The sequence below is a fragment of the Bos javanicus genome, chromosome 15 (genome assembly GCF_032452875.1).
Source record: "Bos javanicus breed banteng chromosome 15, ARS-OSU_banteng_1.0, whole genome shotgun sequence".
Lineage (NCBI taxonomy): Eukaryota > Metazoa > Chordata > Mammalia > Artiodactyla > Bovidae > Bos > Bos javanicus.
In genome coordinates, this window is record NC_083882.1 from 63,344,898 (window position 1) to 63,359,375 (window position 14,478).

At 42.9% G+C, this 14,478-nt stretch overlaps 1 protein-coding gene across 3 annotated transcripts in view; it reads right to left on the minus strand.

The window, feature by feature from the left end:
* WT1 (WT1 transcription factor) overlaps positions 1-14,478 on the minus strand; it is a 51,182-nt gene that overhangs the window by 14,189 nt on the left and 22,515 nt on the right. The window lies entirely within an intron of this gene.

Here is a 14,478-nt window from a genome sequence, read left to right on the forward strand (position 1 = left end):
CACACCATCTGGGTCCATGCCTCTCTCAGACAAGCCAGGGAAAAGTCACAGTGGCAGGAGTTCATTCCCAGCAAGTTGTTTACCATCAAGACAGCAGGGCTGACAGCTGTGAATATCTCAGGAATGAGCAGATGCCTCAAATTTCACTTGAATGCAAGGGATTTTTTGTCGGCACCTCATGACTCAGTTTTTACCAGATAGCACCAAGAAAGCGATGACGCTTACAAGAAGAGATGTCGCATCCTTAGAAGCGGGGATTACACATCTGGGGCTCTGCTCCACTTCAACTGCAGATCAGGTTTCCAGACCAACTTAACTCTTTACAGCCAAGCCAGATCCTAGGTGGACACTTCCTCCAGCATTAGACTGACCAGTCCCCGAGCCAGAGCTCAGTTAGCCTTGGACTACTAGCGAGAGCTGAGGGATGGAGAAGGTTGGAAAGAACACCTTGCAAGGGGTGGATGCTCTGCTCTAAAAATATTCTCTCCTTTGCGTAAAAGCTGATCTCTGTTCTTCAGTTGTTTTACTTTCAAATGAGGCCAAGTGGACTTCCCCAGGAGTCCAGTGCTTAAGACGAAGGAGGAGTGGGTTTGATCCCTGGTTGGGGATCTAAGCTCCCGCATGGCTGCAGGGTGCGGTCAAAGATTACGAAAACTACAACCACCACCACCAAATGAGGCAGGGTGAGAACTGCAACCCACAGGGCAGCACATTATAATCGCAGCTAGACTCACCATGGGGAGCTTTTATGAAATGCCTCTGTAAAATGGTGAAGCTGCTTTGAACCACGTCTGGCAGTTCCTCAAAAGCTTAGATGTAAAGTTACCATGTGACCCAGAAATTCCGTGTCCAGGTGTATTCCCAGGAGAAATGAAAATATATTTCCCCACAGAAATTTGTAGCCATTAGCAGCATTACTCGTAATAGCCAAAAATGAGAATCAGCCCAAACGCCTGTCATCTGATGGTGGATAAACAAAATATGGCATATTCCTAAAGTGGAATATTATTTGAGGATAAAAGGAATGAAATACGTGATGAAGTACGTGACAAACCTTGAAAACATTATGCTAAGAGAAAAGTCAGTCACAGAGGACCGCTTGCTATACGGTTCTCTTTACAAGAAACGTCCAGAAGAGGCAAATTAGAGATAGAAAGTAGATAGGTGGTTGATTGCTGAGGACTGAGGATTCTGAAGGGAAATGGAGGGTGACTGGTAACGTGAAACTGAAAGTCACTCAGTGGTGTCTAACTCTTATAGTCCACAGAATTCTCCAGGCCACAACACTGGAGTGGGTAGCCTTTCCCTTCTCCAGGGGATCTTCCCAAAGCCAGGGATCGAACCCAGGTCTCCTGCATTGCAGGCAGATTGTTTACCAACTAAGCTATCAGGGAAGCCCGTGATTGTTAAAAATGTCCTCCAATTGTGGTACTGCTCATACAAGTCTGTGAATATACTAAAACCCCTGAATTGTACACTGCAAATGGGTGAAAGGTACACTGTGGAAATACATAAAGCTCTTAAAAAATTAAGGTGGGGGAAAGGCTAAACTGGGAGATGGACTGACATACACACATTACCAAATATAAAATAGATAATTAATAAGACCTACTAGGAGCTCTATATTCTGTAATGGCCTAATGGGAAAAGAATCTAAAAAGAGTAGATACATGTGTATGTATAACTGATACACTGCTATACAGCAGAAAGTAACATAACATTGTAAATCAACCATATGCTTAATAAAAATTAAAGTGTGCCAAAAAATTAAATCGCAAGTATTTATTTTTTTAAAAAATTACCTCTGGGGACTGGGGTCCATGCATTTTTTTAAGCCTCTGGGTGAAAGTTAACTGTCAGAACTGAGAACTCCCACGCTCTGCCTCTGTTACTCTAGAGAGTCCCAGGGGCCCGATATAGGAGGCAGGTAGCCCACTCCATCCAAGGCTGGCTCAACTCTCACTCACCCAGGGGAGAGAATTCCTGGAAGGGAAGAGTGTCAGGACGACGCACACGTCCACACACCCTGCGGCCACAGCAGCTGTGGCATTTCACCTCTGGTTCTGGCTCCAGGCTTTCAAGAAAGAACTGCCTGTCTCCTTCCTACAAAGTGATGAGAGCAGTTGGGGGCGGTGGGTGGCAGTTCTGCTCCCTCTAACCTCCTACACCTCATCTCCACATCCTTCAGGTGATTTTTGACATATCTGGGGGGAAATGTCCCAAAGAGCTGACCCAGGGTCAGACGACACACAAAACTGGGAGGAAATGCCAAACTCAGGTAATGTCTGCCTTTTGGAACTTTAGAACGCGTTTGCCAAAAGAAAAAGGTCCCGTCTGGCCTCCTTACAACTGCATTCTATCGATGGTGGGGAAGGGAGAGCTGATGAGAATGGTGGCTCGGCAGCAAAAAGAAGACAGAACGAGAATGGTGCTACCAGAACATTCTGCCTCCCAGGCTGCCTTTGCTTGGTTCAGCCTTCTGCACGGAGCCCAAATGTGACATACATGTTTTTTAGGGCTCAGGGACCCAACAATAGAAGTCTGAATTATTTTCAAGTTCCAGTATCAAAAGGGAAGGTCTTCTCTGGTGGCTCAGTGGTGAAGAACCCACTTGCCAATGCAGAAGACCTGGGTTTGATCCCTGGGTTGGAAAGATCCCCCTGGAGGAGGAAATGGCAACCCACTCCAGTGTTCTTGCCTGGGAAATCCCATGGACAGAGGAGCCTGGCAGGCCACAGTCCGAGGGGTCGCAAAAGAGTCGGATACGACTGAGCAGCTAAACAACAATAACAAATCAAACGGGAAGAACCTGGAACCTCCAGTCTCAGCAGCTCATCTCTGGATGTCACCTGGATTCCTGGAGGTGAGAAATACGGGAAACCGACTTTTCTCAGCCTACTTGTCCCAGGAAATGAAATTTTGCCCCACTCAAATGGGATGCCATGATCCTCACAACCAGATGCAACCAACAAACAAAAGCAGCAAGACTGTACCCGCCAAATGTGCCACTAGATTCTTCTAGCAGGTCCGTGAACGAGAAAAACAGCCAGGTCCGTTCTCATTGGCCCCATAAAACAAACACACCAATGCAATTCCACCTGGTGGAAACTATGCCACCTCACACTCTTTCCAGCACGGTCCACCCAGAACACTGAGTTCAACCCGTGGGCATTCAGCTTGGCAATGACTCTCTCTGGTTAAGAAAAGCAAAGCCAGTTGAGGGGCTTGAACCATAGAGTAATAAGAGGCAGAAAAGTCATCTATTCTGACTTCCTCCAGCTCCTCTTTACCAGGAGGACAACATGACTGGTGACTAGTTTTCAAGGCAGCCCACTCCACTTGTGTTCTTCCCGACCCAGGGACGGAACCTGGGTATCATGCGTTGCAGGCCGATTCTTTACTGTCTGAGCCACCAGGGAAGTCTAACTGTTGGGAAAGGCCTTTCTAAACTGGGCAGAAATCTGCCTCTTCATTTGTGTCTCCTAGAGACCCAGAGTATCACTATTTTACAGCCATCTGTGTGTGTCTCCTCCACTGTACCATAAACACAGCCTTGAAAACAGAGACCAAGCTGCTCCTTTCTGCACCTCTCAACTTTAACTCAAGTAAGGTGCACAGTCTAAAACAGTTCCTTAAGATGGACCGAATCTAACTCCTCTTCCACATGACAATCCTTCAGGCATCTGAAGACAGCTCTCCAGACTACAGACCTGGGGCTCTCTCAACTATAACAACACGAACTGGCATCTAATTTCCATGCCATCCAGAACGTCCTCTTCTTCATCCCCTTCATTTTATTAAGTCCCTCTCAAAGAGTAGGCTTAGGGTGGACCTTAGTCCCGGAGAACTGTATTTATATAAGGGACTGAGAAGGGAGGATCACAGAAGTCTTGAGAATCACCGAAGTGACAAACACCTAACACTGGAGAGAAAGAAAGAAATTTCATTCCAAAATTGTTTAAGTCAATATGCTAGTCAATATGATGCATTATGACCACCAGCTGCCAGGGCTCAATCCCTGGGTAGAGGGTCTGGGGCTTCCCCTCTCAACCTGGACAAAGCATTGCTGCTAACACACGTAAGAGCACATCCTCTCTTAGCACTCAGGTCACGGTGATCTTCTTAGTCAAATGAAATCTCCAACTCCCATCCTAGCATGTACCACAGTTAAGCCAGGTAGTCCAACCTTGAACCTGAAGGCATGATTTTTGTCTTTTATTGCAATTCAGGACCACACATTTATCCTTCAAATTCCATTCTATTTCCTTTAGAGAGTCATCCTCAACTGTTGAAATCTTTTTGCTTTGGCTTCCAAAGCATTTGCTTTCCATCCTGTTACACGTTATTTCAATATTTTAAAAGTACCTTTTCAGTGTTTTCATAAGAAGAAAGGCTCTTCCTTGTTGCTGCATATATTTACAGTATGTAAAACTGGTCTCTGATATTCAGGCAGTGAAAAGATTCTAAAAGGCCTCTCCATGAGACGACCTGAGGGAAGCTATCATAAAGAATCTAGTCATTTAGATGGGGTTAAGTCCAAGAGCGCAAAAGTCATCAGCAGGAATCAATCTGAGAAAGGGCTCAGGAAGACAGCAGCTGCCGCTGCATCAATAGCCATTGTTAAGAACCAGCTGCTAATTTAGATAGTCAAGTGAAACCAAGCTTTATCCCCAAAGAGATCAGCCAGTACAAGTTATAGTAAGTATGTTGTGGATGAACCAAACAGGAATGAGAGTAGGACTCCTGGAGGTCTGAAACCATTAAGCCTTTCAAGAAGGGCAAGGAGTTACCAGCCTAGAGAAGAGATTTCTGGGGCCAAAGATGCTCCTTTCAAGAAAGGAATCACAGAGCCCCAGAGGTGGGGTAAAAACTTGTCATGACCCAGAGACAAGGGTATTATCATTCATGGAGACAATCGGTATCAGAAGGCAGGTTCTAGAGACAGCATGAATTGCACCAGTCCCACATCTCCCTTGGGGTCGAAATGCACACACAGTGATTCCTTGCAAACCAAATAATGAGAGGAAGGTAAAGGAGCCCTGGCACTACGTACAGCGTGGCACGTGACCCAAGCCTGAGAGAAGCTGGACTTTCTTAGGAAAAAAAAAATGGTGCATAAAATGTTTTCATGCTTTGTTGCCTCGCGAAATACTCTTTGATAGATGAAATACTGGACTCGGCTGAATGGCAGAGAAAAAGGATTTGATGACTCTTTGGCCAAGATGAGCAGGGGGACGCACAGGGATGGACAGTGAGGTGTCACGAGGGCAGCCATGGGGCCAGCAGGTGAGAAGAGTCGGTGGGTCTGGTGCAGGCAGGGGTCCATACGGAAAAGGAAGCTGAGAGTAACGCAACTGCTGCTTTCTTCCCACCCTGGAGCACTACACGAGAAATCACTCATCAGGCTGATAAAGACACTTAACTCCGCTCCTCAGGTTTTGTTGTTCAACTAGGCACAAATCACTCACTTAAGTACTTAGCTTATAACTATCCACTAAGACATCAAAAAATAACTATTGTGTCTTTTTGCAATAAAGATCAACTACATTAGTGACCTTCCACAGAGACTAGTAATTCTAGAAACAGACTTGAGCGTTGCCTTGTGCATGATTAACACATCTTTGTTCTAAACCCTTGTTTTCTTCCCTATGTGCTTTCCAAAATCCAGCTTAATAGCTTTACCAACAACTCATGCTAATCTCACTGCTCTATGGTTTCCAGCATCTACTGTGGGGCGGGGGGGGTTTCTTCCTATTTAAAAACTAAGGTATTTGCCTCAGTTAAGCAAAAACTAAGCCAAAGTCTCAACTCTTCAGTCACCTCTCTCCATGAATTTCCATGATTATCAGCCAATGGTCAATGATTTTGCTAAACTGTTCAGAATATGGATTTGGTCTTTTTCCCTTAAAGCAAAGCCACAAACTCAGGTACCTACAGGGGCCAAGCAAGTGAGAAAAATAAATGACGAAGGTCCTGGAAAGAAAGATGGCATCAAACTGACAGGGACAGCCAGCCCAACCACCCCACCCCTGCCCAAAGGAGGCAGCGAGGAACCCGATCTACCAGCCAAGTACTATTGATAACATAACCCCAATGTTGCCAGATATTTCCATTCTCCAGAAAAGTCAGAAATCACAGCTTTTATGTGAGATCACTTGAGTTTTAAATTCTGGGAAATAACTGAAATTGTAAAGAATCACTGTCAGGTCAAACAAAATCTATCTCTGGCCTAAGGGCAATCAATTTGTAACCTCTGCTTTAAAGGTTGAGCAGTGAAGTTTAAACTGCAAGCTGGAAAACTCCCTCTGGATTCTGTTGCCTCCTCCTACCTGGCAACAGAATGGAGCTGGCGATGTGTCTGATTCTTTAAGTACTGAGTCATTAGAATCTTCCAAACCCTTGAAAGTTTGAAAGGATGCATACTTGAACAGCAGGAATGGTCAGTGCTCCTAGACCAAAATCCAGAAGTTATCATCTATAGGGGTCAGCGGTTTACCTCTAAACATCACTGGCCCATTTCAAAGTAGGCTTAAGCACTGACTTACAGACAGAAAACTGCAGTTCTTGCGCAGTAAGTTGAAGTATGGGGCTTCCCTGGTGGCTCAGACAATAAAGAATCTGCCTGCAATGCAGAAGACCCAGGTTCGATCCCTGAGTCGGGAAGATTCCCTGGAGAAAGGAATGGCAACCCAATCTAATATTCTTGCCTGGAAAATTCCACAGACAGAGGAGCCTGGTGGGCTACAGTCCTTAGGGTAGCAGATCTGGAACAACAGAGTTGACTAACACACATACACGCACATACACACAAGTTGAAGTGTATCTGTTTTCCACAGATGCTGTAACAAATTACCACAAATTTGGTGGCTTGAAAGGACACAAATTTGTGCTCTTACAATTCTGGAGACAAGAAGTCTAAAATAAGCTTCACTGCACTAAAGTTTATGTGTTGGCAGGGTTATTTTCTTCTGGAGACTTCAGGGAGAATCGCTTTCCTTGTCTTTTTGAGCTTCCAGAACTCACCCGCATTTCTCGGCCCCTCCTTCACATCTCTACATCACTCTGACCTCCTGCCACCTTCACCACATCCCCAGTCACTCTTCTGTAGTCCAATCTCCCTCTGCCTCCCTTTTATGAGGACACTCATTACAGTGAGGGCCCACTCAGGTATTCAGGACAGTCTCCCCATCTCCAGATCCCTAACTTAGTCACGTAGGCAAAGTCCCTTTTTGCCACAGGAAGCAACATTCACAGCCTCCAAGGATGAAGACTTGGATATCCTTGGGAGTCATTATTCAGGCTACCATACCAAAGGAACTGGATTTGTTGGTTTCTTTCAGATATATTTGACAGAGCTAAATTAACCTAGATTCTTTAGATTAACCCAAAAGATCAGTCTGAAAAAACATGGGTTTTGCATCTGAATGCCTGTGTTCCAGCCCACGTCTATCATTTATTTACTCTGTGGTCATGGGTGAATCATCTAAACTGTGACTCAGATTCCTCCTCTGTAAAATGAAGCAATAACCAATTTTATATACTTGCTTGAAAACCAAAGAGCTAAGCTATATGAGGAGCAAAAGTAAAAAATCACTCAGTAACTTTATCCTAACAAAATGTTCAGGTCTACAGTTATATGCATGAGGTTACTAACAACCCCAGAAATTATTTCTCATATGCTTCTTTTAAGCCTGGTAATTGAGATCTGGACTTCCCTGGTGGCTCAGACAGTAAAGTGTCTACTTACAATGCGGGAGACCCGGGTTCAATCCCTGGGTCGGGAAGATCATCTGTGTGTGTGCTTAGTCACTCAATCGTGTCCGACTCTTTGCGGCCCCATGGACTATAGCCCACCAGGCTCCTCTGTCCATGGGGATTCTCCAGGCAAGAATATTGGAGTGGGTTGTCATGCCCTCCTCCAGGGGATCTTCCCAATCCTGGGACTGAACCCAGGTCTTCCACATTGTAGGCAGATTCTTTACCATCTGAGCCACCAGGGAAGCCCGATTAAGATCTATAAAACACTTTTTATCCTTAGCACAATGCTAGGAGTCACTAAGGGCATCACTTGAGGCAAATGACTTAGCCTTTCTGACCTCAGCTTCGTGCACAATGAGAAAAACAGTACTCCCCATCAAACTGTTACAAATGAGATTAGGTAAGTAAAGCACTGCTTGGTGCATGATATGCCCTCAACAAATGGCATTTAACAGTGCGATCCCCGTTTTAAAGCAAAGAATACTGAGGTTTAAGGAAAGATCGAATTAAGTGCCTAAAGTCAGATAGATGGCAAGCAGCAGACAGGGCGTTTGCATCCAGGTCAGTGTAGCTCGTCTTCCTTCAAAGCCAGCTGGACAATTCTGGTGGTGCAAGCCCAACCTGGGTTCACTTCTATCATCATGACACCTGAATAATCCCTAGCTCCTTTCTCCTGGAGTATGAATGAAATTATCCATGTCTGAAGGTTTGAAAAATGCAGTGGGAGTGGGATAGGAGAATGGGGGCTGTGAGGGGCAAGTTGAAATATGTACTCTTAGCACACCTGAGCTTCTGCTTGGAGGCACAATATTTATTTGGTATAAGAAAGGGCAAAGTACGCTGAAGGAAACAGTCTGCTTGTGTGCAATAGAGCAGTTGATGGTGAACAAAATTTTTACAAGAAAATTTCTTTCTACCTAACTAGGAAAATAAACTAAGCAGAAGAAATTACCAGCAGAGCATACATCTCATGACTCCACTTTTGGCTGTGACACGGACTGTACCTTTTCCTAAACAGCTTTAAAATGCATTAAAATGTATCCTAAGAAAGTTTGCTTTTCCTAGACAGCTTTAAAATACATAATCATGTGACCTTAGAAAGTTTGTAAAAACAGGAAAATGTCCCTCATATAACACAACTTATGAGCCCTCTTCCTGCTAAAAACTTGTACACTGAGGTTCGACCCAGAAAAAACTTAATGTTTTAAGAGCAGCTTCTTTAGAAATGATTAATTTTGATATTTCACAGGCACAAGAAGATTAATAAAAAGGAATTGAGGTTTTAGAGATGAGGAAAACCAGAGCTGCCCTGAAATCCCTTATCAACAGAAGAAGTTTTAAAAAAAAGAGAGAGCCTTTTGAGGGCAACTAGCATTTGATATGCATATTCAAAAAGGGGAAACCTCCACCTGTGATTTCTCTCTCCCACCTCTAATCTTTGGCCAGGTGAATAACCCCCCATTCTTCACCTCCTTCTTCTTGTCTCTGCAGAATTAATCAGATTTAAAGGGAAACACCTGGGAAAAACTCATACTCCGGTGTATCTAGAAAATGAAATTTACTCATCAACCCTTCTGGCTCCATCTTTGCTACTTAGGCTTATATATGAGATGCTTAGATGCCTGATTTTTTTTTTTTTTTTTTTGGTGTTGAAAATACACTGTGCAAAAAGAAAATATACTTTGTTGCAAGCCTTGAGAACCATCACCCTTGTCTAGTGTGCCAGTTTTGAGGGAAAAGAGCAATGGAATCACGTTTTAAAAGTTCACTTCCTGAAAGTTTAAACATAAGAGATGAAACTGAACATACCACCATTCCTCAATTATTCTTGCCAAAAAAAGAGGAACCCAAATCTAATCAAGGCTTCAGATCTAACTACTTATTTATAGGAAAAACAGGGCATGGACATCCCAAGTTAAAAGACTTTAAGAGGAAGCAATCTGCCAAGCCTGATTGTGAAATATTCTACTGACCAATTGACCTGCTATCTTCAACAAATCAGAGTATGAGAAAAGAGAGGAGGTGGGGGCGGGGAGGGCAGTTACAGCATAAAAGAGACAAGCTGCTGCTGCTGCTGCTGCTGCTGCTAAGTCGCTTCAGTCGTGTCTGACTCTGTGCGACCCCAAAGCAGCCCACCGGGTTCCCCCGTCTCTGGGATTCTCCAGGCAAGAACACTGGAGTGGGTTGCCATTTCCTTCTCCAATGCATGAAAGTGAAAAGTGAAAGTGAAGTCGCTCAGTCAGGTCCGACTCTTAGCGACCCCATGGACTGCAGCCCACCAGGCTCCTCCGCCCATGGGATTTTCCAGGCAAGAGTACTGGAGTGGGGTGCCATTGCCTTCTCCAAAAGAGACAAGAGAGAACAATTATTAACAAAAAACCCAACAAAACAATAACCCTATGCACAAATGCTCACCATATACACGGACCAGCCAGAGGCAGTCGGACTTGAACTGATGAGTCCTAGAGGCTTAGGGTCAAGAAGTCCCCTGGGAAGCCTCCGTGGTCACAACAGAATGCTTGGGTTTAAAGCTTTACTGAATGAAAATATAATTTCCCTATAGCTGGAACAAGCATACTGAAAACAAAGGCTGAAAGATGCAGTTTCTTTAACTAATCCAACATAGAAAGCAGAGTATAAAAATGAAACAATCAAGTTAAACTTGACTGAGTTTAAAAAAAAAATAAGTGATAATTTACGAGTATCAGATTTCCTCAGTAGTCTGCAAAAAACAATCAGCCATATTTTTACTTGAAAAATTTATTTTCTTCCTGCCTTCAGGTGTTTCATTTCAGTTCAGACCTCAAGAAAAAGACCTATTATTTTTTATGTGTAATTAAAATATTTGTATATCATTTTCCATTAAAAATTATACTATACTAATAATTCTTACTATTATGCTTTTTAATGAACATTTTTTCATGAGCATTAGAAAGAAGGCTCCCCATCCCGACTCCATCCTTATTTTCTATCCAGGTCTTGTACATCCCTGCAGCATCCCGCTCCACATCATATCTGGAGGGGAAGAGGACCCACTCCGCTTTCACTAAGTCTGACTTTTCAAATCCCTCGAGTGTCCCTTTATCTTTTTGCCCACCTTCCTCTGGAAAAATAGACCTCTTCTCCATTCAGGGAGCCACCCCTCTCGAATCCACCCTCAGGCTCCAGGAGTGAGTACATGCCTAGGACTTGGCCAATCAGATCACCGTATTCTCTAGCTACACGACCCAATCCTGGCCAATCAGAGCCTTCCCTGGGTCCTTTGGTGGAGAAAGACCAAAAGGGAGGCAGTCTTCTTATGAAACTGTAGGTGCCAAAAACAGCTATTTTTGTCACAACAAAGAGAGCCTGTCTGAGAAGAGAGCCAACACAAAGGAGAGCAGAGGCAAAGGACAATGAAAGTGTCCTAAAGACACTGTCTCAGCTCCTGAATCCATACGCGGGGATTTAAAATACAGTAAGCCACTAAATTTAAATTCCCTCTTTGACCTAGGCCAGTTACAACTGAAGTTGTGCCACTTGCTATAGAAAAAGCCCTGCTAATATATAACAGTTATCTAAAAGTAACCGGATTTATTTTTCAACAAACATACCAAAACACGATACCTATAAGTGAGTACTGAGAAAGGTTCTTCAAAGTATTACCTTCTGGAGAATGACCACTTGTTCCAACCATGTTAGCTATTACTACTGAAACTTGTTTGGATTCCTGTTTCAAGAGCTTCATTACAGTCACAGTTCATGTTTTCACTTTCATGCAGTCTAGTCGTTGGCCACGATTTAATAGGGAATATAGGCTGAGTGGTTAATAGCCTGATAACAACGTTTGTATAAATCAGCCATTATGAACCATCAAGCTTTCCTCACCATTTGAAATGGTATACAAACCTCCTCCAACTGCCTTTTCTCTCTTACTTTACACTCAGAGCAGAGCTAAAAGCAATTTAAAATCTAGTTTCCCACAACAGTTTGGGGAGAATACAGCTCCCCTTCAAAAGAAATCCCACTCTACTTACTGACTGCTACTGCTGGGAAGAATATTTTTAGGCATGCTTCCTACTTCAACACATACAAACACAGGAACTCATGTTCTCACAGACGACCTCACCAGACCATAAAAGAAAGAGCTGGGTCTCCCCTTACATGTGTCTGGTATTGAAGTGCTAGTTCATCAGAGTCCCAATTTCATCTAACTCACTGGGTTCTATATTCTCAGTGCTTTGGCTTTATGGCCAGAGACTGCTCCTAGCTTCACCCTAAGAACAGGCGTCCCAAATTCACATGATAGACAAATTCTATGTGGGGAAAATTAGCAGGATCTTTTTCAGCCTGAGTTCTCAAAGGCTCCCACCCAGCTTGCTCATACACTCTTAAATTAAATCTGAAAATTTTTATTCAAGTACTCTCAATTACCAAAAAAAAAAAATCCTCTCTAAAACCTCAGAATCAAGCTCAGGGGTGTTAAGACTAAGCCCTTTCCTGCTTCTCCAGTTGAAATGGAGATTGGTACATGTGAAGGCCAGTGTACATAATTATCTCTTTCAAAGGCACCACATTACAGCTGACATTAGGGCTTTCCTGGTAGCTCAGATGGTAAAGAATCCATCTGCAACGCAGGAGACCCTGGTCTGATTCCTGGGTCAGTAAGATTCACCTGGAGAAGGGATAGGCTACCCACTCCATTATTCTTGAGCTTCCCTGGTGGCTCAGCTGGTAAAGAATCCACCTGCAATGTGGGAGACTTGGCTTTGATCCCTGAGTTGGGAAGATCCCTTGGAGAAGGGAAAGGCTACCCACTCTAGTATTCTGGCCTGGAGAATTCCATGGACTGTGTAGTCCATGGGGTCACAAAGAGCTGGACACGACTGAGCAACTTTCACTTTTTCAGCTGACATTAGTAACATAAAGTATTTCAAGGTGAAGAAACAGAAGAAAAACCTTGTAATACGTTAAAAGGAATCACACTCGTTCTCAAACAAATGTTTGAAGCCAGAAGCATTAAGATCATGAATCTTTTCAAGATTAAAAAATCTTGAAAAGGAGGAAATTCAAAATAGGGACATCTGACATACATAGAATGAGACAAGAATTGATAAAGGTAATAAGGATGGATTATTCAAAGCAGTTTGGGGATAGGACTAGTTATAAATAAATTTAGAAATAAATTAAGGTGGAATCCAGTTGTCAAGTAAGTTCAGAATAAATTAAATGTTAAGAAGTCAATCAAAAAAATATACCAAAAGATAGAAAGTAAATTAAAAAAAAAACAACAACTTGGAATTGGAAAAATCTTCCTAGGCATAATATAAAAGCCAAAAGTTGAAACTATGAAACATAAGCTGATCATTTTTACTATGACAATAAAAATTTTTAACAGAAAAACATTAATAATGTTAAAATGTAATACAAAAGAGAGGAAATATTTGCCGTATATATGACAAGCAAAGGGTTAATATCCTTAGAAACAAAGAGCTCTTGGTAACCAATATTACCACTAGATGAACTATCTCAGCTCCTAGGTGCCCATGAAGCCTCTTCTCTTTCAAGGACCCTGTTCTAGCAATTCTATCCCCTCCCATCATTAATTTCACCCTTCCTGATCATGTCTCAATAGCAAACAGGCAAGTGCTTCCATCTAAATATAAATAAAACAATTTTTAAAAACCCAACTTTTCCTGACCCTCTCTCCCTACTGAGCTAGAACCCCACTTCTTTGCTTCCTTTTGCTGCAAAACTCCAGGGAAGTGTGTTGTTTTAATACCATGTCTCCAGCATGTCTCCTCCTAGTTCTAGTGCACGCATGCTCAGGCTTGTTCACCTCTTTGCAACCCCACGGGCAGTAGTTCACCAGGCTCCTCTGTCCATGGAATTTCCCAGGCAAGATTACTGGAGAACGTTGCCATTTCCTTCTCCAGGGGCTCTTCTCAACCCAGGGATCAAACTCACATCTCCAGCATTGCAGGGGATTCTTCACCTGCTGAGCCGCCAGGGATCTCTTAAACTCATTTCTATCAGGCTTCTGCCCTTTCCCTCTAATCTTTTTAGAGGCAACTACAGTTAATAGTTCAGTAAATGTTTCCAGAATTTTTTTCTCTGCAGATACAAATATACCCTAATATGTTTAAAAACTAGTTATCTCTGTGTGGTGAGATAACACATGACTTTTCTATTTTCCTTTATAATGTTTTGGTACTGTCTGAATTTTTTTCATTATATAATAAGCCTGTGTTACTTTTATAATAAAGGGGGGAAAAGCTGTTTTCATTTTGATAAAGTTACTATCTTAGCCTTAAGAACACTACATCTGTAGCTTTGCTTTTAAAGTGAAGAGTTAGAAATAAAACTAGAATAAATGAACATGTTCACTTTCAATAGGAAAAAACCCTACTAACATAGGCAGCAGCCCCTCATTCCAGAGGTGTATTTATTTGGATGACATTTCATGAGTGCAGCTTCTATACTGATGTTTTTCTAGTTAGAGATTATAATGGGGGATGGGGGTTGATGACAGGGAGAATAATAAATGGTAAAGCAGAGGGTCTCAAAAAGGCCCATGATGGAACCATAGACATGAGAGGTCCAAAAGACTCCTTGAGGTCATGAAAGAGATCCTCCATTCACCTTATATACCTTGTGAAACTCCAACACACACCTTTATCAACAGACTGGGACCCTCATTAACCCCTTCCTGCACTGAGTCCACCATGCTCCTCATTCCCA